A 25,977-nucleotide genomic window follows, 5' to 3' on the forward strand; every position below is an offset into this window, starting at 1 on the left:
CTGAGCCCCCTTTTTCCTTTCCTCCTCCCCATCCCCCCTGGCCCTACCTCCTTCTCCTCCCCACAGCCCTTGTATATATTTGTGCAGATTTATTATTCTATTTATTTTACTTGTACATATTTACTATTCTATTTATTTTGTTGATGATGTGCATCTAGCTTTACCTCTATTTGTTCTGATGATTTTAACACCTGTGTACATGTTTTGTTTTGTTGTGTGTCTCCCCCTTCTAGACTGTGAGCCCGTTGTTGGGTAGGGACTGTCTCTATATGTTGCCTACTTGTACTTCCCAAGCAATTAGTACAGTGCTCTGCGTACAGTAAGTGCTCAATAAATACGATTGAATGAATGAATGAATGAATCTGTAAAATGGGGATTGAACCTGTGCGCCCCATGGGGGACAACCTGATTACCTTGTATCTACCCCAGTGTTTAGAACAGTGCTTGGCACATAAGAAGTGCATAACAAATGCCATTATTATTATTATTGTTATATTTCTTAACCTCACAAATTTACACTCTGCGCATCGTTACCCCTGGAACATGAACAAAATCTGCTGGTAGCCTGCTTCCTCTGGCAAGCTTTTATCATCAGCAGTTCTGAATTATGTTGTATTCTCCCAGGTGCTTAGTAGAGTGCACTGCACACAGTAAGTGCTCAATAAATACCGTTTATTAAAATTATTTTCGGTAATAATAATTATAATGATGGTATTTGTTAAGTGCTTACTGTGTGCCAAGCACTATTCTAGGCACTGGGGTAGATACAAGGTTATCAGGTTGTCCCATATGGGGCTAACAGTCTTAGTGCCCATTTTACAGATGAGGACTAACCCTAACCCTATTCTTTTTTTGTTGTTGTTGTGATGAGGTTGTCCCATGGGTTAGGGTGAGGCACAGAGAAGTGAAGTGGCTTCCCCAAAGTCACACAGCTGACAAGTGGCAGAGCTGGGATTTGAACCCTCGACCTCTGACTCCCAAGCCCACGCTATTTCCACCAAGTCATGCTGCTTCTTAGTAGTGATGGCTTTTTTGATCAAATATGTAGGGGCATAGACAGGTATAATTGAGATACGTTTCTATAAAACTTGGGCGTTTTGGCAGTAAATCATTTTATGTAGTTCTCCAAGTCTGTCTAAGTGGGGATAATTGAGACCCATAGATCTCTTTGAGTTGCTTATCCTTGAGACTGCTGGCTTCCTTATTTTCCCCATGGTAAGGGCAAGCACCAGCTTACTTTTAGAGGAACCCTAAGGATTAATTTCTCATCTCAGAGTGGAAGCTAGACACTTCTCCACTTCATTCAGTTCAGCAGGATCACAGTCGGTTGCTTGACATACATTTTACATTTTGAAGTGGCACTAAATTTAAGTACCTATGTCTTGAAATGTTTTGTCCTGGATAAAAAAAACCCACTGGGAAATAGAGATATGAAACAAAGGATAGGATCAAATCACCATTTTCCATTTTGAGGGATGGAGAAGGTGAGGGACCCTTAGATTGATGCTAAGGCAACGAAAGAATGCACAGTGAAAATTCCAATTTTTATGTCACTCAGCATTCCAGGTGGTGAAAGCCTTGGGGAGAGGGGAAAAACTGCCCGGGTTTTATCAAAGTTTTATCAAAGTTTATCATAAGAAGCTGTGGTGTTGTCCAGCCTTGTCGGCGGCTGGGAGACCTGGACACGGGCTTCACATCTGGCTCGTTGAGCGGTTCCACCAGCATTATTTATGGGCCACACTCAGTATTGAATGGCAAGACAGCCTGGCCTGGTGGAAAGGACCTGGCTATAATCCTGGCTTCACCACTTGTCTATTATGTGATCTTGGGGAAGTCATTTCTCTTCTCTGGGCCTCAAGTTTCTCTCTGCAAAATAGAGATGAAGACTGTGAGCCCCATGTGGGACATGGACAGTGTCCAACCTGATCAGCTTGTATCTACCCTAGTGATCACTACAGTGCCCGGCACATGGTAAGCACTTAACAAATACCATTTTTTTAAAAAAGGCAAGATCATGAACAGTGAAGTTCTGGAACACATTCAGCCCCCTAGCATCAAAGTGGAAACAAAAACAAAACCTCAGGCAGTACACATCCCAGCTGAAATCTAGGAGTTGATTACTGAGCAGAGCCTTCGTTGTGCACTGCCATATGAAAGAGAGGGGCTCTTCTGGAGCATAAGCTTCATATGGAAAGAAATAAAGAGATCAAAGTGAAACAACTCTAAGTGCTGAAAATATCAAATACAACAATGCATCAATGTCTGCCAAATCTATATTATGTTGTACTCTCCCAAGTGCTTAGTATAGTGCTCTGCACACAAGAAGCATTCAGTAAAGATGCCATTGATTGAGTGCCTTTTTGTGTGCTCAGCATAGCCAGGATTATGGGTCCTGAGCAGGCCCTTTCAGAGCGAGAGAGAGAGAGAGAGTTTCTCTCTCTCTCTCCTAGCTAAACTTCATTGTCAGTGGTGAAACAATCATTTCCAGCATATAAAATACACGTACACACAGGAGCAGGGTAGCCTAGTGGATAGAGCACGGGCCTGGGAGACAGAGGACCTGGGTTCTAGTCCCGGCTCCACTATGTGCCTGCTGTATGATGTTGGGCAAATTATTTAGCTTCTCTTGTGCCTCAGTTATCTCCTCTGTAAAGTGGAGATTTAATACCCATTCCCCCTCCTACTTAAATTATGAGCCCCGTGCATCAGTGCTAAGAACAGTGCTTGACTCATGGTAAGCACAAACACCTCAACTGTTATATACCTGTGTATCTGCAGTTAGGGCATGCCTAGTTGTCTTCCATTTACTTTCAAAAATGACCTCACAGGTGGTGAAATCCTGTCCTTATTTTCTGGTGAGTCTCCCTGACTGGCAACCCATTTTTCATTACAGTTCTTTGATGTGCTGATGCTTTTACCAATTGCAGAGCATCTCTGTTTTCGAGCCTGACTCTGACTATCCCGATCTCTGGTTTCTGATGCCCACCCCCTCTGCCACCCTCTTTCTCTAAATCTCAGCTCAGCCGACCTCCTGCTCCGCCCCACCTCACCCACTGACCAACTAACCATGGATTTGTTGCTGAATTATACTTCCCAAGCATTTAGTACAGTGTTCTGTGCACAGTAAGCGCTCAATAAATATGATTGAATGAATGAATGAATCTCTAACCTCAGTCACTCTGAAATCCTTTTACCCGACCACACCTCCTTACCTGCCTTCTTTCCCACATACCTTCCCCTCCTGAAACTGTCCTGCCCCTCAAAAGAGACCTCCAATTTCTTGACCCCATCTACTTAACCCTAGCTGTGATCAATCCATCAATGGTATTTATTGAGTGCTTACTCTGTGCAGAGCACTGTACTCTGATGCCCCATTCGAAAGCCCATCCCCTCTCTTGATGCACAAATGAAGATCCTCAACTCCACCATCTCCCTCAAACTCAACTCCTTTTTCACCTCTAACCCTCCAAAAATCTTGCACTGCCTGCTGGTAGCAGAGGATCGCCTCCACCCCACAGTCTTGCCTTATAATGTTGCTGGCAGAAGTACAGGCAACAGGCCATCTCAATTTCATCCTCACCTGCTATAGAAACTGTGTCCTCTTCTCTGTTCAGCAATCCTAATTCTTTTCCCCTATTGGCTTCCATGCCCAGTGCTCACACCAACTATTCCAGACTTTTAACTCCTTCCTTAACACACCCGCCTTAATGCCATCACCTCCCTCACTCTCACCCGTGATGATCTGACCATATAATTTGTTGACCCAATTGAAGCCACTGAACTTAAAGTCCCCCAGATCTCCCACTCAACTTCCTAGCTCCCTCTCTTCTCCCCTGCTTCTTCCGCTCTCTCATTCTCAGCCGCCTCTCAGGGGGAGATCTCCTGCCTAATTTCAAAATCAACCCACCCCACCCTGCATATCCAACCCCATCCCTTCACACTTTATAAAAACACTCACACCAACTTGTCTGCCCTCTTTTATCACCATCTTTGGCCATTCACTCTGGTGGCTCTTTCCCCTCTCTTTAAAAGAAGTCCACATTCCACTGCACTCCATTGCACCCTCCATCAGTTACCTCATATCCCTTCTACTATTCCTGCCCAAATTTCTCACATAGGTTGTTTACACCCATTGTCTTCATTTTGCTACTCCAACTCTCCCTGACAACACTAAAATCTGCCTTCTGCTTCCTCTACTGAAATTGTTCTTACCAAGGTCACCAGTGACCTCCTCCTCACCAGAACTCAAGAACTGCTCATCTTCCTTTCCCAGATCCTCTCATCCTTGTAAATTTTGATTGCTGATAAGGAAACCATCACTCTACCCATCTAAACAACATCTCCAGAATCCTTCTCTTCCTCTCCATCCAAACTGCCACCACGCTGGTCCAAGCACCTGACTAGACTACTGCATCAGTCGCCTCACAGTTCTCTTCCCTCTTCGGTCCATTTACCACTCTACTGCCAGATCAGTTTTCTAAAACATTGTTTTGTGCATACCTACCATTCTTTAAAAACCTCCAGTGGTTGCCTATTCTCCGCATCAAGCTGAAAATTCTGACAGTGGCTTTAAGGCACTCAATCAGGTGTCTCCCCCTTATTTAGCTTTGCTTCTCTCCCACTACACCTCAGCTTGCATATTTTGCTTCTCTCAGGCCTACCTACTCCCTGTGCCTCAGTCTCATCTCTCTCACTGTCACACCCTCCCTTCTGCCTGGAACTTCCCCTTCCCATCTGGAAGACCACTGCTCTCCCTATCATCTTCCAAGTTCTTCTGAGTCACATCTCCAGTTGGCCTTCCCTGATAAATCTCTCATTTATTCTCCCACCACTACCAGTTCCTTACTTCTATGTTACCTAAATCCTTGGATTCTCACCCTCACACTCCATGTAACACTTACGCACTTCTGTTTAAAGTCTGTTGCTTCCTCCTAGTTGTAATTAAGTTAGTGTCCGCCTCCTCTGCTAGATTGTATATTCTTTGAGGAAAGAAATCCTGCCTATTAACTCTATTGTACCCTCCCAAGCATTTGGTAGTGTGCCCTGTACAGGCTTATTGTCAGTCCACAGCACTGGTGCCGAAAAGAGATAAAGCGCAGAGAACAAAAACAGTACCTCTAAACTGGGTTCATCTGGCACAATCACAAAAGTATTTGACTTTGCCCTTATACCAGGCCTCTGGCAATTGTCAAGCAATCAATAGTATTTATTAAGTGCTTACTGCATGCAGGGCACTGTACATTTGGGAGGGTATGACATAGCAATATAACAGACACAGTCCCTCCCCGCACAAGTCGGCTAGCCTGAGAAATTGGCCAGGATTTTTAGACTATTCCACAGTGCAGGGGTCAATAGATTCAGAGTTCAAGAGACTCTGCTTTACCCTTTCACCATCCTCATCTGAGCTAAATGGGACTGTGTGGTAAGTCCGATGCCATTCTGTGCTTCCCTGCTTGGAAATTCATGGAAGCAGATGAAGACTGTGAGCCTGTTATTGGGTAGGGATTGCCTTTATTTGTCGCCGAATTGTACTTTCCAAGCGCTTAGTACAATGCTCTGCACACAGTAAGCGCTCAGTAAATTCGATTGAATGAATGAATGAAACTGTTGCAGCCCAACAGACCCCGGGCATCAGAAAGCATCTTGGAGATAGTCCTCTAGGGACTACTGTTGGCTGGAGACCATGCTCCTCTGGCACTCACCAAGAGGTAATGATGGTAGACTCACCCGTCGCAAAGCTGGACAAGTTCAGGCCAGTTTTGAAGATTGAGGGTCTGTTCTGTGGCCTGTTCTGCATGTTCTGTGGTTTGAGCAGCACCTCTCATACCCTCTCCCAGTGAGGCAGTTGTGTTCCCGTGGAGTACAGAGGACAGCAAGGGAGTAGGCGGGTTGGGGTGCAGTCCGTTCCGTGTTTGAAAAACATTGAAGGCCAAAGTGGCCATGGTGTAGCACCGATGCTATTGGCTGACATGCAGTTGCCAGGGTAGCCACCATCTCTGCTCCACAAATTAGACCCATAAATCAGGCATTCCCTGACTTCTGGCAGTTTCACCCGCCCACTGTGGTGAGGTGAGGGTCGGATTTGGCGGGAGAAGAAGTCAAGACAAGGCAAGAAGACCTACCTGCAAGAGATGGAGTGCGCGTAAGCAGGCAAAACTCATTGAACTGCTTCATGAAGATTCGGTGGATATTGCTATTGAAGTCTGTAGTGCAATTAACTTAGCTGCCTGTGAGTGAAAGAAGATCTTGTGTCCTTGGAGAATGTGGAAACTTGTTGAAGAGCACATGTGGCTTAATGGGAGATTTCTGGATAAACACATTTTGTTATCAACTAGGAGATTAAAAAGATCAAACCTACAATTCGTAATCTCTTTAATTGTTCTCTCCCTATTTCTCCTTTTATTTTCTTGCCAGAAAATTCTATATTATACGCTATAATTTACTCATTATCATTCCATTCAATGTTCGCCTTAGAGGGCCATGAATATGTCTAACACTTTCCTTCATGTCTACATGTGCAAATTAAAGAGTCAAAGGTATCCATTGCAACTGATCCCTTCTCCCCTGCTAAGGAAGGCTTAAGGCAATTAGTACCCTGACTCTTTATTATGTAAAATGAGAATTTTCAGATGCTTAAAATAACCCAAACCATTTCCCCAGACATTGTCTCCTGCATATAATGTGTTTTTTTGGAGAAAAGAAAAGTTAAACTAAATCATATCATTATTGTTTTGAGTACCAAATAAAAAATGAAAAATAAAATATTACTGGGACAGATTCTGGAGGAGAGTTGAATGGGGGAGCCCGTCCCCTATACCATAAGCTCAGTGTGGGCAGGGAACATGTCTACCAACTCCGTTGTATTGCTCTCTCCTAAATGCTTAGTACAGTGCTCTGCACACCTTAAGTGCTCAATGAATATACATTGATGGTGATAGACACAAGTTATTCACAAATAATTGGAGAAAGAGAGAGAAATAACACTCTACTTCGTGATTGCTGTTGTATGGAAGGATAAATAAACAAGGATAAATAAATAAGGATAATGTAAGGCAATAAAATCAATGAGTTTAGGGATGTAAGCATATGGATGTGACCTAAGAACATGGAGGTGAATACCTCCTAGAGGAAATGTGATTTCACAAAGTCTTTGGAGATAAGGAGAGTTGTGCTGTCAAGGATTTGAAAGGGGAGAAAGTTCCAGGCAGGAGAAAGGGTATGAACAAAGAGCCAAAGGCCGGGGAAAATGGGAGAAATGAAGGTTGCAAGGTGGGGTGTAGTGGGTGAAAAAAGCTGATATATGAGGGAGGGAGCCAATTCTGAGAGACTTCAAAGCCATTGGTCAAGAGCTTCTGTTTGATGTGTAGAGGAATGGATAACCATCCAAGGTTTTTGAGGAGTGAAGAGATGTGTAGAATGGCATTTTAGAAAAATGATCTGGGGAGCCAGAGTGAAGTGTGGGAGGCTGGAGAAAGGGAGATCAGTGGTCTAATTGGATAATGGATAGAACCTTGGCTGGGGTGGTAATTGTTTGGCTTGACAAGGAAGGGGCCATCCTGAGAGCCTCAACAGGTAATCATATATTCAATCGTATTTATTGAGTGTTTATGGTTTGCAAAGCACTGTACTAAGTGCTTGGAGAGTAGAATTTATTCAATTCATTCAATCGTATTTATTGAGCGCTTACTGTGTGCAGAGCACTGTACTAAGCGCTTGGGAAGTACAAGTTGGCAACAGAATGTAACAATAAACAGAATAAAGCTTACAGTCTCCCACAATAAAGCTTACAGTCTCCCCTTTTCATGATGTTGAGGGGTTTGCTGAGCAGTAATCACATGTTCACCTTGACCAGCCCTTTGTGAACTTCAAACACCCTCCCTGCTTTCCCCCACCCTCCTGCACCCACTCCCAGTGTTTTTAGTCTCTTCTCATTCAGGAGCTTCCCCTACCCCCACCCCCCACCCCGACTGTTCTGATGTCACTTCCTTATGCATCTCCCCACTCTACTGGACTCTAAGGTGTTGGGACCGGAGCAGCAGGCAGCACTCCACGTGTTTCCATATTACATGCTGGGATCTGAGGGCCTATCCACATCATACTTGGCTTACATCCTGGGATGATGCTGGACTTTGTCAGTTATTGCCCACCACTTACCGTATATATTAGGAAGGGATGGCAACACCACCCTGCCCACTGTACTCAACTCACTCGCTCCCCTATCCCTTCATCGATCTCATACCTCTAATCCACAGCCCCAGATCACCTGCACAATCCTCCTCCTTCGCTCTTGTGCTCGAGCCGCAGAGTGTTACTGGGGGGAATCTAAATATCAGTCTGACTTTGTCCACTTCAAGTTTACCTTTGCATGCTTTAACTCCGCCCTCTCCTCTGCCCAACAAAACTATGAATCCACCCTTATTGACACCCATGCCCTTGCCAGTTGTTCCAGACATTTAACTCCCCCCTTAAGCTCCTCTGCCCCTCCCCGCCCCCGCCTTCCCCATCCCTTGCTCGCAATTACCTGGCCACCTACTTTATTAAGAAGATTGACGTTATCAGGTGTAAGGTCCCTAAAATCACCCCTGCCCATCATCAGTCCCTCCCCGTTCCGGCCCCCTCTTCAACTCTCCCATCCTTCCCAGCAATATCTCTAAAGGAGATCTCCTGCCTCCTCTCAAAAGCCTCTCCCTCCACATGTGCATTTGCATCCCATTCCTTTTCACCTGATCAAATCCCTCGCCCCCTCCCTTCTTCCCTAACAGCCATCTTCAACCATTTGCTTTCCAATGACTTCTTCCCCACTGCTTTCAAACATGCCCATGTCTCCCCTATCCTAAAAAAAACACCCTCCCTTCACCCCATGGCTCCCTCCAGTTATCACCCCATCTCCCTCCTATGATTCCTCTCCAAACTCGTTAAGTGAGTTGTCTGCACACTCTGTCCCAAATTCCTTTCTTCCAGTTCTCTCCTTGACCCCCTCCAATTTGTCTTCCATCCTCTTCATTCCAAGAAACCACCCTCTCAGAGGTCACCAATGATCTCCTAATTGCCAAATCCAACGGCCTCTACTCCATCCCAATCCTCCTTGACCTCCTGGCTGCCTTCGACACTGTGGACCACCCTCTTCTCCTGGAAATGTTACTCAACCTTGGCTTCTCTGACTCTGTCCTCTCCTGGTTCTCCTCTTACCTCTCTGGCCATTCATTCTCAGTCTCCTTCATGGGTTCCTCCTCTGCCTCCCACCCTGTAACTTTAGGGGTTCTCAAGGTTCAGTTCTGGGTCCCCTTCTGTTCTCCATCTACACCTACTCCCCTGGGAACTCATTCGCTCCCATGTCTTCAACTACCACCTCTTTGCAAGTGATACCCAGATCTACATCTCCTGCCGTGATCTCTCTCCTCGGCAGTCTTGCATCTCCTCCTTCCTTTGAGACATCTCTAATTGGTTGTCCTCCCATCAACTCAAGCTTAACATGTCCAAAACAGGACTTCTTATCTTCCTACCCAAACCCTTGTCCTCCCCATGACTTTCTCATCACTATATATGGCAATACCATCCTTCCCATCTCACAAGCTCGTAACCTTGTCGTTATCCCTGACTCCTCTCTCTCATTCAACCCATATATTCAGTCCATCACTGACTCCTGTCAGTCCCACCTTCACAACATTGCTAAATCTACCCTTTTCTCTCCATCCAAACTGCTACCTCGTTAATACAATCACTCATTCTATCCTGCCTTTGGGCAAGTCACTTAACTTCTCTGTGCCTCAGTTACCTCATCTGTAAAATCAATCAATCAATCATATTTATTGAGCGCTTACTGTGTGCAGAGCACTGTACTAAGTGCTTGGGAAGTACAAGTTGGCAACATATAGAGATGGTCCCTACCCAACAGTGGGCTCACAGTCTAGAAGGGGGAGACAGAGAACAAAACCAAACATATTAACAAAATAAAATAAATAGAATAGATGTGTACAAGTAAAATAGAGTAATAAATCATCATCATCAATCGTATTTATTGAGCGCTTACTGTGTGCAGAGCACTGTACTAAGCACTTGGGAAGTACAAGTTGGTAACATATAGAGACAGTCCCTACCCAGCAGTGGGCTCACAGTCTAAAAGGGGGAGACAGAAAACAAAACCAAACATACTAACAAAATAAAATAAATAGAATAGATATGTACAAGTAAAATAGAGTAATAAATAGAGTAATAAATATGTACAAACATATATACATATATACAGGTGCTGTGGGGAAGGGAAGGAGGTAAGATGGGATGGAGAGGGGGACGAGGGGGAGAGGAAGGAAAGGGCTCAGTCTGGGAAGGCCTCCTGGAGGAGGTGAGCTCTCAGTAGGGCCTTGAAGGGAGAAAGAGACCTAGCTGGGTGGATGGGCAGAGGGAGGGCATTCCAGGCCCGGGGGAGGACGTGGGCCGGGGGGCGATGGCAGGACAGGCAAGAACGAGGTACGGTGAGGAGATCATAATAAATGTGTACAAACATATATACATATATACAGGTACTGTGGGGAAGGGAAGGAGGTAAGGCAGGGGGATGGAGGTGGGAGGAGGGGGAGAGGAAGGAGGGGGCTCAGACTGGGAAGGCCTCCTGGAGGAGGTGAGCTCTCAGTAGGGCATTGAAGGGAGGAAGAGAGCTAGTTTGGCAGATGTGGGGAGGGAGGGCATTCCAGGCCAGGGGGATGACGTGGGCCGGGGGTCGACGGTGGGACAGGCGAGAACGAGGCACGGTGAGGAGATCAGCGGCAGAGGAGCGGAGGGTGCGGGCTGGGCTGGAGAAGGAGAGAAGGGAGGTGAGGTAGGAGGGGGCGAGGTGATGGACAGCCTTGAAGCCCAGGGTGAGGAGTTTCTGCCTGATGAGTAGGTTGATTGGTAGCCACTGGAGATTTTTGAGGAGGGGAGTAACATGCCCAGAGCGTTTCTGGACAAAGACCATCCGGGCAGCGGCATGAAGTATGGATTGAAATGGGGAGAGACAAGAGGATGGGAGATCGGAGAGGAGGCTGATACAGTAGTCCAGAAGGGATAGGATGAGAGCTTGAATGAGCAGGGTAGCGGTTTGGATGGAGAAGAAAGGGCGGATCTTGGCAATGTTGCGGAGCTGAGTCCGGCAGGTTTTGGTGACGGCTTGGATGTGAGGGGTGAATGAGAGAGCGGAGTCAAGGATGACACCAAGTTTGCGGGCTTGTGAGACGGGAAGGATGGTAGTGCCGTCAACAGAGGTGGAAAAGTCAGGGAGAGGGCAGGGTTTGGGAGGGAAGACGAGGAGTTCAGTCTTGGACATGTTGAGTTTTAGGTGACAGGCAGACATCCAGATGGAGATGTCCTGAAGGCAGGAGGAGATGCAAGCCTAGAGGGAGGGGGAGAGAGCAGGGGCAGAGATGTAGATTTGGGTGTCATCAACATAGAGATGATAGTTGAAGCCATGGGAGCGAATGAGGTCACCAAGGGAGTGAGTGTAGATCGAGAACAGAAGGGGACCAAGAACCGAACCTTGAGGATCCCCCACAGTAAGGGGATTGGAGGGGGAGGAGGAGCTTGCAAAAGAGACTGAGAATGAATGACTAAATGCCGCTAAAATGGGGATTAAGACTGTGAGCCCCCTGTGGGACAACCTGATCACCTTGTAACCTCCCCAGCACTTAGAATGGTGCTTTGCCCATAGTAAGTGCTTAATAAATGCCATTATTATTATTGTTATTATTGTTACTGCATCAGCCGCCTTGCTGACCTCCCAGCCTCCTGTGTCTCCCCACTCCAGTCCATACTTCACTCTGCTGCCTGCATCATTTTTCTACAGAGACGTTCAAGCCATGTTTCACCACTCCTCAAAAAACTCCAGTGTTTGCCCATCCACCTCTACATCAAACAAAAACTCCTCACCATTGGTTTTAAAGCATTCCACCACCTTTCCCCCCCCCGCCCCATCTCACCTCACTAATCTCCTTCTACAACCCAGTCAGCACACTTCACTCCTCTAACCTTCTCAACGTACCTCAATCTTGCCTATCTCGCCTCCAACCCCTGGCCCATTTCCTGCCTCTGGTTTGGAGCGCCCTTTCTCCTCAAATCCGAAGACAATTACTCTCCCCCATGTTCAAAGCCTTATTGAAGGCACGTCTCATCCAAGAGGCCTTCCCAGACTAAGCCCCACCTTTCCTCATCTCCCACTCTCTTCTGCTCTTTCCCCCCCTCCCAGTCCCACAGCACCAATGTACATATTTGAAATTTCATTTATTTGTATTCATGTCTGTCTCCCCCACCAGACTGTATGGTCATTGTGGGCAGCGAATATGTCTGTTTATTGTTGTATTTTACTCTCCCAAGTACAGTGCTCTGCACATAGTAAGTACTCAATAAATATGATTGAATGAATGAATGAATTTATGATTTTGTTTTTCTCAGCCTGACATTTCACTGTCTGAAAGAGTTTAATGCCAACTGCAAGCGTGATGACTCGTTTGTTTTCAAGTGTTTGCTATGGTCCTTTGAAAATCATCTATGTATAATATGCCAACTGTCTCTCTTCTAGTCACCCACTTCCTGACCTTCGAAAGATCTCCAGAAGATGAATGAAACGTAATTTTCCCTTTGAGAAACTCTGTTGTCTTCCTCCCGAAAGGTGGTGTTTTTCTGAGCACTCACTGATCTTAGGTACACTGTCAGGTATAGAAGTGAGACTCACCAGCTTCAATTCCAAAGATCACTTCAGAAATGCTTCTGTAGGTGTGAGTTGCATAGGCAGTTTGCCAGTCCTTCAAGGGAGAGGCCAGCTTTGAACTGTCTCATTTGTCACAAAAGGTTACACATTTCAATCAAGAAATATGTAACTTCTCCACCAAGTTAGAGGCAATGTGGCCTAGTGGATAGAGCACAGGCCTGGGAGTGAAGGACCTGGGTTCTAATCCCAGCTCTGCCACTTGTCTGCTATGTTACCTTGGGCAGATCACTTAACTTCTATGGGCCTCAGTTGCCTCATCTTTAAAATAGGGATTAAGACTGTGAGCCCCATATGGGACATGAACTGTGTCCAACCTGGTTATCTTGTATTTACCCTAGTGCTTCGTTCAGTGCCTGGCATATAGTAAGCACTTAACAAATACCATCATAAAGAAAAAGTTTCCTCAGTTCTTTTGGTTGAAAGCCACACAGTCTTAGTGATTGTTTACCCTTTTGTTTTTCTACAAAATTCTGGGTGGTCACTGGAATTTGTTCTAGTTCCTCTGACCTATTTGCTACAAAAAGGATAGAAAAGCAGCTGACTTCTTGCCTGTGTCCTGCCTCTGGCCTGGAATGCCCTCCCTCCTCAAATCCGTCAGAAAACTACTCTCCCCACCTTCAAAGCCTTATTGAAGGTTAATCTCCTTCAAGAGGCCTTCTCTGACTAAGCCCTCCATTCCTCTTCTCTCACTCCCCTCTTCTCCCACTCCCTTCTGTGTCACCCTGACATGCTCCCTTGATTCAACCCTCCACTTATGTATGTAATTTATTTATTTATTTGTATTAATGTCTGTCTCCCCCTCTAGACTGTAAGCTTGTTGTGGGCAGGGAATGTGCCAGTTTATTGTTATTTTGAACTCTCCCAAGCGCTTAATACAGTGCTCTGCATGCAGTAAGCGCTCAATAAATATGAATGAATGAATGAAAAGATTGACCCAGAAAATTCCTTACACATCTCAGGACCCCTTTAATAGTGTGATTATTAAGTGGCCCCACTGATTCTTTTGCCGGATTTCTGCTTTTTTTTTATTTATTTGAAGAATCTTTCATTACTCCTCAACCTCCCTTTGGCTCATTTAGCTTCCTGTTTGCATTCAAACTGCTGATCTCTGTGGCTTTTTCTCTTTTCATCACTTGGGGAAATGTTCCATTCTTTAAAGGGATGTTTTTTGTCCCCTCTTACTTTGCCACTCAGGCATGCAGAATTTCTGTTTGGTTGTTTGTGTTTTTATTCTGTGGGGCATATTTGGTGTTGGTTTCTAAACTGATATTTTTTGAACAGCCTCCAGATTTCTCCTAAATCACTTGGTTTTTAGCCCTTGTTTTCTTGACTAAACTTTCTATTATACCATAGTCCCCTGAAGTGAATATCCTTGTGTTTGCATTTTGGGCTTTCCTTTTCCAGTAAGAATGATAAAGTTGTTCATAACATTGTCACTGTTGTGGAACAGTTTTCCCACCTCTGCTTCCTGTACTAGGGCCTGTCCACTGCACATCAGTCAGCCCAGGAAATCCAGAAAAAACAAAGAAGCCACCCCATTTCTTATCCCGATGATTTATTCAACTAGTCAGTAATTGAAATTTCTCATCCTTCCTATCTGGACTAACTCTTCAGCTTCCTCAATCTAGTTAAACATTTAACGCTCCTGATTCTCGCCCCAGCAGTATAGTCTCTTGATCAATCCTCCTAGAATGTTTGGTTTTCCCCTTACGCTAATATATACATAAGAAGGATGCCTTACTTTCAAAGAATGCACAACAATAATAATAATAATAATGGTATTTGTTAAGCACTTACTATGTACCAAGCACTGTTCTAAGCACTGGAGGAGATACAAGGTAATCAGGTTGTCCCACCTGGGGCACACAGTCTTGATCCCCATTTTACAGATGAGGTAACTGAGGCACAGAGAAGTTGAGTGACTTGCCCAATGTCACACAGCTGATAAATGGCAGAGCCGGGATTAGAACCCACGGCCTCTGACTCTCATGCCCATGCTCTTTCCATAAAGCCGCACTGCTTCTCTATCTCCTCGTATTTATTCACAGGAACTTACTCTTAAATAACACCAGTATTTGTTACGACCTCACAATGGGTCAAGCATTGGAATAGATCCAGTACAATCGGATCAGACACAGTCCCTGATCCACTTGGGGCTCAAAGTCAGTGGGGAACAGATATTAAATCCCCATTTTATAGATTAGAAAACTAAGACACAGAGAAGTTAAATGACTTGCTCAAGGTCAAACAGCGGGTAAGTGGCAGGGCCAAGATTAGAACCCAGGCCCTCTGACTCCACTGGACCTGGGACCTTTCCACTGGGCCATACTGCTACTCAGTTATTATCAGTGATATGACTTTTGGTACTAAGAACAATTCTTTTATAGCATTGTGTATTTTGGAAGGTCCACCACTCTCCCCACCTTCAAAGCCCTCTTAAAATCACATCTCCTCCAGGAGGCCTTCCCCGACTAAGCCCTCATTTTCCCAACTCACCCTCCCCTTTGGGTCACCTATGCATTTGGATCTGTGTCACTTAAAGCACTTGCTATTCATCCCACCCTCAGCCCCACAACACTTACATCCATATACCCTTCCATTTCCCCTATTTGTTATCTCCTGATAAGCAGGAATCAGGTCGACTAACTGTGGTATTTAATCTCCCAAATGTTTAATACAGTGCTCTGCACACAGTAAGTGCAGGCTTTCAGGCCTGAAAAGTTTCTGAGTTGGAAAATGGCCATTTTTTATACTAGCTATTCTGAAATTGAAAATCTTCAGAACAGATTATTTGGTAGATTTTTTCACAACTACCTTCATGATTGAGAATATCAAATTGGTAGAAGTGAGAGGCAGTGTAGTTTACTGGATAGCACGCCGGGCTGGGAGTCAGCAACAATCAATCGTACTTATTGAGCACTTACTGCGTGTATTCATTCATTCAATCGTATTTGTTGAGCGCTTACAGTGTGCAGAGCACTGTACTAAGCACTGGAAGAGTACAAGACAACAACAAACGTACACAGTCCCTGCCCTTAACAAACTCACAGTCTAGAGATAATTTTGCAGAGCACTGTACTAGCCGAATGGGAGAGTTCAATATAACAGAGTTGGTAGACATATTCCCTGCCCACAAGGAGGTTACACTCTATAGAGGGATACAAACATTCATACAAGCAAATACATTACAGTTATATACATAAGTGCTGTGGGGCTGAGGGTGGGATGAATTCAAATGCAAGGGCAATGCAGAAGGGAGTGGGAGAGGAAGAAATGAGAGCTTAAATGGAGAAGGTCTCTTGGAGAAGATGTGATTTTTATAAGGCTTTGAAGGTGGGGAGAGTGATGGTCTGTCTGCTATGAAAAGGGAGGGGGTTCCAGGCCAAGAGGCAGGACATGGGGGAGAGGTCAGCAATGGGATAGATGAGATCGAATACAGTAAGTAGGTTGGCATTAGAGGAGTGGTGTGTGTGGGGTTGGGTTGTAGTAGGAAATTGGAGAGGTAAGCATTCCTTTCCAAACTCCTTGAGCTAGTTGTCTACACCCACTGTCTCCAATTCCTCTCCTCCAATTCTCTCCTTGACCCCCTCCATTCTGGCTTCTCTCCCCTTCGTGGTAGTGGTAACAGTTTGGATGGAAAGGAAAGGGCAGATCTTAGTGATGTTATGAAAGTTGAACTGACTGATAGGATTTGGTGCTAAAATTGAATGTGTTCTAATCCCAGTTCTGCCTCTTTCCTGCAGAAAGACATAGACTTTAGGGCACCATTCTCCATTCATAACTATATGCATGAAAAACACTGCCAGGCCCTCATCCTGAAGCGCTTGTATTTGTACACTCATTCATTCATTCATTCATTCATTCATTCATTCAATCGCATTTATTGAGTGCTTGCTGTGTGCAGAGCACTGTACTATCAATCAATCGTATTTATTGAGCGCTTACTGTGTGCAGAGCACTGTACTAAGCGCTTGGGAAGTACAAGTTGGCAACATGGAGACAGTCCCTATGCAACAGTGGGCTCACAGTCTAAAAGGGGGAGACAGAGAACAAAACCAAACATACCAACAAAATAAAATAAATAGAATAGATATGCACAAATAAAATAAATAAATAAATAGAGTAATAAATATGTACAAACATATATACAGGTGCTGTGGGGAAGGGAAGGAGGTAAGATGGGGAGGATGGAGAGGGGGACGAGGGGGAGAGGAAGGAAGGGGCTCAGTCTGGGAAGGCCTCCTGGAAGAGGTGAGCTCTGATTGAAAAATACCATAAAGCAGTAGAGACAATCCCTGTCCACAACGGGCTTACAATCTGGGCGGGGAGGGGGGGGGCGGGGAGACAGAGACACCAAGCAAGTAAATAGGCATCAATATAAATAAATAGAATTATAGATATATACATATATACGTAAATGCTGTAGGGCCGGGCTAGAGTAAAGGGAGCAAGTCGAGGTGACGCAAAAGGGAGGAGGAGCTGAGGAAAAGGGGGCTTAGTTTGGGAAGTCCTCTTGTACCTTCAGTAGGGATTTGAAAGGGGGAAGAGTGATTGTTTGGGGGACTTGAGGGAGGGTGTTCCAAGCCAGAGGTAGGACATGGGCCAGGAGTCAGTGGCGAGACAGGCAAGATCGAAGCATAGTGAAAAGATTAGCACCAGAGGAGTGGAGTGTGTGGGCTGGGATGAAGAAAGAGAGAAAGGAGGTGAGGTAAGAAAGGGCAACGTGATGGAGAGCTTTAAAGCCAATAGTGAGGAGGTTTTGTTTGATATGGAGATAGGCAACCACTGGAGATTTTTGAAGAGGGGGGTGACATGGCCAGAACGTTTCTGTAGAAAGACAGTCCAGGCAGCGGAGTGAAGTATGGACTGAAGTGGGGAGAAGCAGTAGGTTGGGAGTCAGAAAGGAGGATGATGCAGTAATACAGTCAGGATAGGATGAGAGATTGTACTAAAGTGGTAGTGGTTTGGATGGAGAGGAAAGGGCCGATCTTGGCGATGTTGTGAAGGTGAGACTGACAAGATTTAGTGATGGTGAACAAAGTTTGGAGTGTGGGATCACAGTAAAGTTGACCTTTTCTGTTTGTTTGTTTTTTTAAGATAGAATTTGTTAAGCCCTTACTATGTGCCAGGCACTGTACTAAGCACTGGGGTAGATACAAGCTGTCTTCAGCTACCTCTCAGCTGCCTTCGACACTGTTGCCCAACCCCTTCTCATGGAAGCGTTATCCAACCTCGGCTTCACTGACACTATTGTCTCCTGATTCTGCTATCTCTCTGGCCACTCATTCTTAGTCTCTTTCATGGGCTACTCCTCTGCCTCCCACCCCCTAACCGTGAGGGTTCCTCCCTCAAGGTTCAGTTCTGGGTCCCCTTCTATTCTCCATTTACACCAATTCCCTTGGAGAACTCATTCACTCGCATAGCTTCAACTACCACTTCTGTGAGAATGACACACAAATCTATATCTCATTCATTCACTCATTCAATCAATCATGTTTATTGAGTGTGCACTGTGTGTAGAGCACTGTACTACGTGATTGGGAAAGTACAATATAATAATAAACAGTGACATTCCTGACGAGTTGTCTACACGCGCTGCCTAGAATTCCTCAACAGCAACTCTCTCCTCGACCCCCTCCAGTCTGGCTTCCGTCCCCTTCATTCCACGGAAACTGCGCTCTCAAAGGTCACCAATGACCTCCTGCTTGCCAAATCCAACGGCTCATACTCTGTCCTAATGCTCCTCGACCTCTCAGCTGCCTTTGACACTGTGGACCACCCCCTTCTCCTCCACACGTTATCTGACCTTGGCTTCACAGACTCCGTCCTCTCCTGGTTCTCCTCTAATCTCTCCGGTCGTTCTTTCTCAGTCTCTTTTGCAGGCTCCTCCTCCCCCTCCCATCCTCTTACGGTGGGGGTTCCCCAAGGTTCAGTGCTTGGTCCCCTTCTGTTCTCAATATACACTCACTCCCTTGGTGACCTCATTCGCTCCCACGGCTTCAACTATCATCTCTACGCTGATGACACCCAGATCTACATCTCTGCCCCTGCTCTCTCCCCCTCCCTCCAGGCTCGCATCTCCTCCTGCCTTCAGGACATCTCCATCTGGATGTCCGCCCGCCACCTAAAGCTCAACATGTCGAAGACTGAGCTCCTTGTCTTCCCTCCCAAACCTTGTCCTCTCCCTGACTTTCCCATCTCTGTTGACGGCACTACCATCCTTCCCGTCTCACAAGCCCGCAACCTTGGTGTCATCCTCGACTCCGCTCTCTCATTCACCCCTCACATCCAAGCCGTCACCAAAACCTGCCGGTCTCAGCTCCGCAACATTGCCAAGATCCGCCCTTTCCCCTCCATCCATACCACTACCCTGTTCATTCAAGCTCTCATCCTATCCCATCTGGACTACTGCACCAGCCTTCTCTCTGATCTCCCATCCTCGTGTCTCTCTCCACTTCAATCCATACTTCATGCTGCTGCCCGGATTATCTTTGTCCAGAAACGCTCTGGGCATATTACTCCCCTCCTCAAAAATCTCCAGTGGCTACCAATCAATCTGCGCATCAGGCAGAAACTCCTCACCCTGGGCTTCAAGGCTGTCCATCACCTCGCCCCCTCCTACCTCACCTCCCTTCTCTCCTTCTACAGCCCAACCCTCACCCTCCGCTCCTCCACCGCTAATCTCCTCACCATACCTCGTTCTCGCCTGTCCCGCCATCGACCCCCGGCCCACGTCATCCCCCGGGCCTGGAATGCCCTCCCTCTGCCCATCCGCCAAGCTAGCTCTCTTCCTCCCTTCAAGGCCCTGCTGAGAGCTCACCTCCTCCAGGAGGCCTTCCCAGACTGAGCCCCTTCTTTCCTCTCCCCCTCGTCCCCCTCTCCATCCCCCCGTCTTACCTCCTTCCCTTCCCCACAGCACCTGTATATATGTATATATGGTTGTACATATTTATTACTCTATTTATTTATTTATTTATTTATTTTACTTGTACATTTCTATCCTACTTACTTATTTTGTTGGTATGTTTGGTTCTGTTCTCTGTCTCCCCCTTTTAGACTGTGAGCCCACCGTTGGGTAGGGACTGTCTCTATGTGATGCCAATTTGTACTTCCCAAGCGCTTAGTACAGTGCTCTGCACATAGTAAGCGCTCAATAAATACGATTGATTGATTGATTGATTGATTCCCTTCCCACAACAAGCTCACAGACTAGAGTGGGGGAGAAAGGCATCAATACAAATAAATAAAATTACAGATATATACATGAGTGCTTTGGGGTTGGGAGTGGGGAATAGAGAGCGAACAAAGGTACAAGTCATGGCAACATAGAAGGGAGAGGGAGATGTGGAAAAGTGGGGCTTCATCTGGGAAGGCCTCTTGGAGATGTGCCTTCAATATGATTTTGAAGTGGGGGGTAGTGGTTGTCTGTCGGATTAGAAGAGGGAGGTTGTTCCATGTCAGAGGCAGGACGGGACTGGGGTCGGCGGTGAGACAGATGAGTTAGAGACACAGTGAGAAGGTTAGCACTAGAGGAGTGAAGTGTGTGGGTTGGGTTGTAGAAGGAGAGAAGCAATGTGAGGAAGGAGGGAGCAAGGTGATGGACTACTTCAAAACCAATGGAGAGGAGTTTTTGTTTGATACGGAGGTGGATGGGCAACTATTGGAGTTTTTTTGAGGAGTTGGGTGACGTGGGTATACGTTTTTGTAGAAAAATGGTCCGGGCAGCAGAGTAAAGTATGGACTCGAGTGGGGAATGACAGGAGGCTGGGAGGTCAGTAAGGAGACTGATGCGGTAATCCAGGTAGAATAGGATGAGTGATTGTATTAACGTGGTAGCAGTATGGATGGAAAGGAAAGGGCAGATTTCAGTGATGTGAAGGTGGGACCGACGGGATTTGGTGACAGATTGAATATGTGGGTTGAATGAATCTCCAGCCCTGATCTCTAGCCCTCTCTGCAGTCCCACATTTCCTTCTGCCTTCAGAACATCTCTCCTTGGATGTCCTCCTGTCATCTCAAATTTAATATGCCTCAAACTGAACTTCTTATCTTCCCATACAAACCCTGTCCTTCCCCTGACTTTCCCATTACTGTAGATGGCACCATCACCCTTCCCAGCTCACGAGCCCGAACCTTGGCATTATGTTTGACTCCTCTCATTATGTTTGACTCCTCTCATTCATTCAATCGTATTTATTGAGGGCTTACTGTGTGCAGAGCACTGTACTTAGCACTTGGAAAGTACAATTCGGCAACAAATTGAGACAATCCCTACCCAACAACGGGCTCACAATCAATCCACATACTCAATCCATCACTAAATCCTCCGGTTCCACCTTTACAACATTGCTAAAATTCACCCTTTCCTCTCTATCCAAACTGCTACCGCATTAATCCAATCATTTATGCCTTAAGTACTGTATCAGGCTCCTTGTTGACCTCCCAGTCCATACTTCACTCAGCTGCACAGATCATTTTTCTACAAAAACCTTCCATCCCTGTTTCCCAATCCTCAAGAATCTCCAGTGGTTCCCCGTCCACAACCGCATCAAACTCATTGAGTGCTCTAAAGCATTGTCACCTTGCCCTCTCTTACTTCACCTCTCCACTCTCCTTTTACAACCCAGCCCACGCACTAGGCTCCTCTAATGTTAACCTTCTCAGTCTACCTCAGTCTCGTCTATCTTGCTGCCGACCTCTGGCTCATAACCTGCCTCTGGCCTGGAATGCTCTCCCTCCTCATATCCAACAGGCAATTACTCCTCACAGTTTCAAAGCCTTATTAAAGGCACTCTTCTCCAAGAGGCCTTCCCTGACTGAGCCCCCTTTTCCTCTTCTCCCACTTCCTTCTGCATCACCCTGACTTGCTCCCTTTATTCATCCCCCTCCCGGCCCAATCGCTCTTATGTACATATCTGTAATGTATTTATTGATATTAATGTCCGCCTTCCCCTCCAGACTGAGAGCTCATTATAGGCAGGGATTATCACTGTTTATTGTTATATTGTACTCTCCTAAGTTCTTAGTACAGTGCTCTGCGTACAATAAATGCTCAATGAATATGATTGAATGAATGAATAAATGAATTCATTAATAACCTTGGAGAGTGCGGCCTTAGTGGAGTGAAAGGGGCAGAAATCAGATTGTAGAGGGTCAAGAAGAGAGTCGAGGAGAAAATGGAAACAGTGGGTGTATGCAACCCATTCAAGGATTTGGGATAGGAAAGGGAGCAAAGAGATAAGGCAGTAGCAGACCGGCTTTCATTATTATAGGGGAATCTTGATCATGTTTTCAGGCAGTGGAAAAGCAGCAGTTAGAGAATAGCCATTGAAATATGGCAGTTTGGGAGAGAAGGAGGGTGGGAGAAAGTGTTTTTAGGAAGTGAGAGTATGTGGTTAGATCTGCTGGTAGAGGGAGTAGATTTGGAAGGCTACATAAGGCAGAAGGTTAATTTTTGAAGGCAGAAGATCTACGCTTTAATGTTCTTTCTGAGGAAAATGGCAGTCTTCACATTCTTCTTACTGCTGCATAAACAAAATGAAACCTACTGGAGACCTATTTTTCCTCCCACTCTCATTTTCCTCAGACATTTTCTATTTGATCCAGATAAATTGTTCATTATTTTTTCTTGTGACCACCAGAGGGCCTAACTGCTTCTTGCTGCGTTTCTAGTGGCCAGCGTCTAGCTGCCCACTGTGGAATCTGATTTTCATGGAATTTTGGCTCCTATTTCTTTGTTAGGAATTCGACTCCTCTGGAAACAGACCTGCTTTCCTTTTCTGTCTTAATTTGAAAGGAGATCCTTATCCCAGTGATTTTTAGTTGTACAGTAAAAGCATTTAGCGGGGAGATTCACACCCAATGATAGAGGTTTTTTTCCTGATCTGGAATTCTGATAGCCCGGCTGAACCACGGATAAGCTAACCTTGAAATATCCATTTTTTATGGTATTTGTTAAGCGCTTACTATATACCAGGAACTAATACCAGGCACTATATACCAGGCACTGTTCTAAGTGCTGGCTGTTCTAAATCCACCTTGTACTTCCCAAGCGCTTAGTACAGTGCTCTGCACACTGTAAGCGTTCAATAAATATGATTGATGATGATGATGATGATGGTGTAGATACAAGGTAATCACATTGGAAACAGGGCATGTCCCACATGGGACTCACAGCTTTAATCCCCATTTTACAGATGAGGTAACTGAGGCACAGAGAAGTGAATTGACTTGTCCAAGGTCACACAGCGAACAAGAGTCTCTGACGCTCTGAACAGCAGGGCCCACATTTAACATGGAAGCTCTCAAAGGTATACCGCATGCCCAACGGATATTGCCATGTCTTTCCCAAGACCTGTCAGTGGGTGAGGCTACATGAATGCTCCCTGGGAATATTCACCCTAATAATCATAATAATTGTGGTATTTGTTAAGCACATACTATGGGCCAAATACTGTACTAAGTGCTATGGTAGAAACTAGATAATCAGGTTAAATGCAGTCCATGTCCCACCCAGGGCTCACAGTTGAGGTCAGAGGGAGAACAGGTATGTATTTAATCCCCATTTTACAGACACAGAAAAGTTGTGACTTGCCCATGGTCACACAGCAGGGAAGTGGCAGAGGCAGGATTTGAACCCAGGTCTTCTGGCTCTCAGGCCCATGCTCTTCTAAGCCACATTGAATGATGGGTGGATTTCAGGGTACTGGGGGGAGGCTGAGGCCTTCCTAGGGCTTGGATGTCTAAGTGGTGGCTAAATCAGAGAGGGTAGAAGCAGGAATTGGTGACTGTGGGCAGCCCATGGACAAGAGCAGGAAGAAGCAATATGATAATAATAGTATTTGTTAAGCAGTTACTATATGCCAAGCACTGTACTAAGCTCTGAAGTAGATAGAAAATAATCATGTCAATCAATCAATCAATCAATCGTATTTATTGAGCGCTTACTATGTGCAGAGCACTGTACTAAGCGCTTGGGAAGTACAAATTGGCAACACATAGAGACAGTCCCTACCCAACAGTGGGCTCACAGTCTAAGTAGGAGGAAGAACAGGTATTGAATCCCCATTTTGCAGATGAGGGAACTGAGGCCCAGAGAAGTTAAGTGACTTGCCCAAGGTCATACAGCGGGAGCATGGCAGAGCCAGGTCCTCCAACTCCCAGACCCATGCTGTTTCCACTAGGTCACACATTTTTTTTTAATCCAAGGATTGGCAGAAAGGAAAACAAATGCCAAATGAAAACACAAGCTAGAAGAGGGCCGGTTTTCTGACGTTGGGCAGGTGGGCATCTGTTGGGTTTGTCAACTTGCCCTCTCCAAGGGGCCCATGGTGGATGAAGGCTGTTGACGTGGGGGTGGCAATGTCTTCTGCACTAGACCCATGCAAAATTGGCCTCAGCTGCCATGATGGATGCGCTAGGAGCAGGGTTGTGCCTCCAGATCGTGAGGAACTCAACCCTCCCTAGTCGTCCTTGGCTGTGTGGTCCTGTCTGCCTCTACCTGGCCTCCTTACTGTTGCTGCTGCTTCTTCCCAGCCCATAGTTCGAACGTGGGCTTCTCTTGGGCTGCACACACACCGGCCATGGCTACTCTGCAAACTAGCTGGGATTACAAGTAAATTCTCTGAATTCTTATAAAGTTATTAGCAGCCTGGTGCGTAATTAATGACAAGAACACAGGAAAACAAAATTAAAATTAGGGACAGTCTCGATTATATGTTTTAGCAGATACAGGGTTAGTGGGCGGACTTCCCTGCGGCCAGGGGTCCGAGGAGAGAGGATGGACTTCTCTGCAGTCAAGCGCTTAAGGACAGTGGGTGGGCTTCCCTGCAGCCAGTTGCCTAAGGACAGCTGGTGGGTTTCCCTGCATCTGGCAATTCAAGGACAGTCAGTGGGCTTCCCTGGGGCCAGGTGCCTAAGGAAAGTGGGTGGACTTCCCTGCATCCAGTGGCTCAAGAAGAGTGGGAAAGCTTTCTGGTAGTCAGGGGCCCAAGGACAGTGGGTGGGCTTCCCTGTGGCCAGGGATCCAAGGACAGTGGGTAGTCTTCCTGGAGGCCAGGGACTCAAGGACAGTGGGTGGACCTCCGTTTAGCAAGGGGCCCAAAGACGGGGGTGGGCTTCCATTGGGCCAGGGGTCCAAGAAGAGTAGGGGGCTACCCTGTGTCCGGGGGCACAAGGAAAGTTGGTGGGTTTCCCTGCGAGCAGGGACCCAACCCAAGAACAGTGGGTGGGCTTCCTTGCAGCAAAGGTCCCAAGAACAATGGGTGGGCTTTCCTTGGGCCAGAGGCTCAGGACAGTGGATGGGCTTCCCTGAGGCCAGGTGCTTAAGGACCATAGGTGGGCTTCTCTGTGTCCAGCAGCCCAAGGACACTGTTGGGATTACTTGTGGTCAGGGGACCGAGGACACTAGATAGGCTTCCCTGGGGTCAGAGCCCCAAGACCAGTGACCTCCGACAGTAGGTGGGCTTCCGGCAGCATGACTCAGTGGCTGGAGCCCAGAACTGGGAGTCAGAAAGTCACGAGTTCTAACCCCAGCTCCACCACTTGCCTTCTGTGTGACCTTGGGCAAGTCACTTCACTTCTCTGGGCCTTAGTCCCCTCCTCTGTAAAATGGAGACTGTGAGCCCCATGTGGGACAGGAACTATGTCCAATCTGATTTTCTTGTATCCACCCCAGAGCTTAGCACAGTGCTTAGCAAATAGTAAGCAATTAACCAGTCTTGTCTTATGCTGTCGAGTCGTCTCCGTCCCATAGCAATACCATGGACTCATTTCTCTCAGAACTACCCACCTCCACAGTTGATCCGGTAGTGGATCCATAGTTTTCTTGGTAAAAGTATGGACGTGGTTTAAGCATTGTATCCTTCTGCGAAGTCAACTTGGGTCTCTGCCCTCGACTCTCTCCCATGCCACTGCTGCCCAGCACAAGTGAGTTTTGACTTGTATCAGATTGCCTTTCACTCTCTAGCAATTGCCCAAGCTATAAATGGAATGGAATGGACAGGCCTCTGCTTGACTCTCCCTCCCATAGTCGAGACTGGTAGAGTACTGGAAATGCTCCAGGTGCAACCCTGAGAGGGGAAATTAGCAAGTACAATCATTATATTATTATTATTATCCAGAAGCCCAAGGACAGTCAGTGGGCTACCCTGGAGGTAAAGGCAGAAGGATGGTGGGTGGGCTTCCCTGAGGTCTTGGGTCCAAGGACAGTGGGTGGATGTCTTGGAGCCGAAGGCCCA

This window comes from Tachyglossus aculeatus, chromosome 16 (assembly GCF_015852505.1).
Source record: "Tachyglossus aculeatus isolate mTacAcu1 chromosome 16, mTacAcu1.pri, whole genome shotgun sequence".
NCBI classification, from domain to species: Eukaryota; Metazoa; Chordata; class Mammalia; order Monotremata; family Tachyglossidae; genus Tachyglossus; species Tachyglossus aculeatus.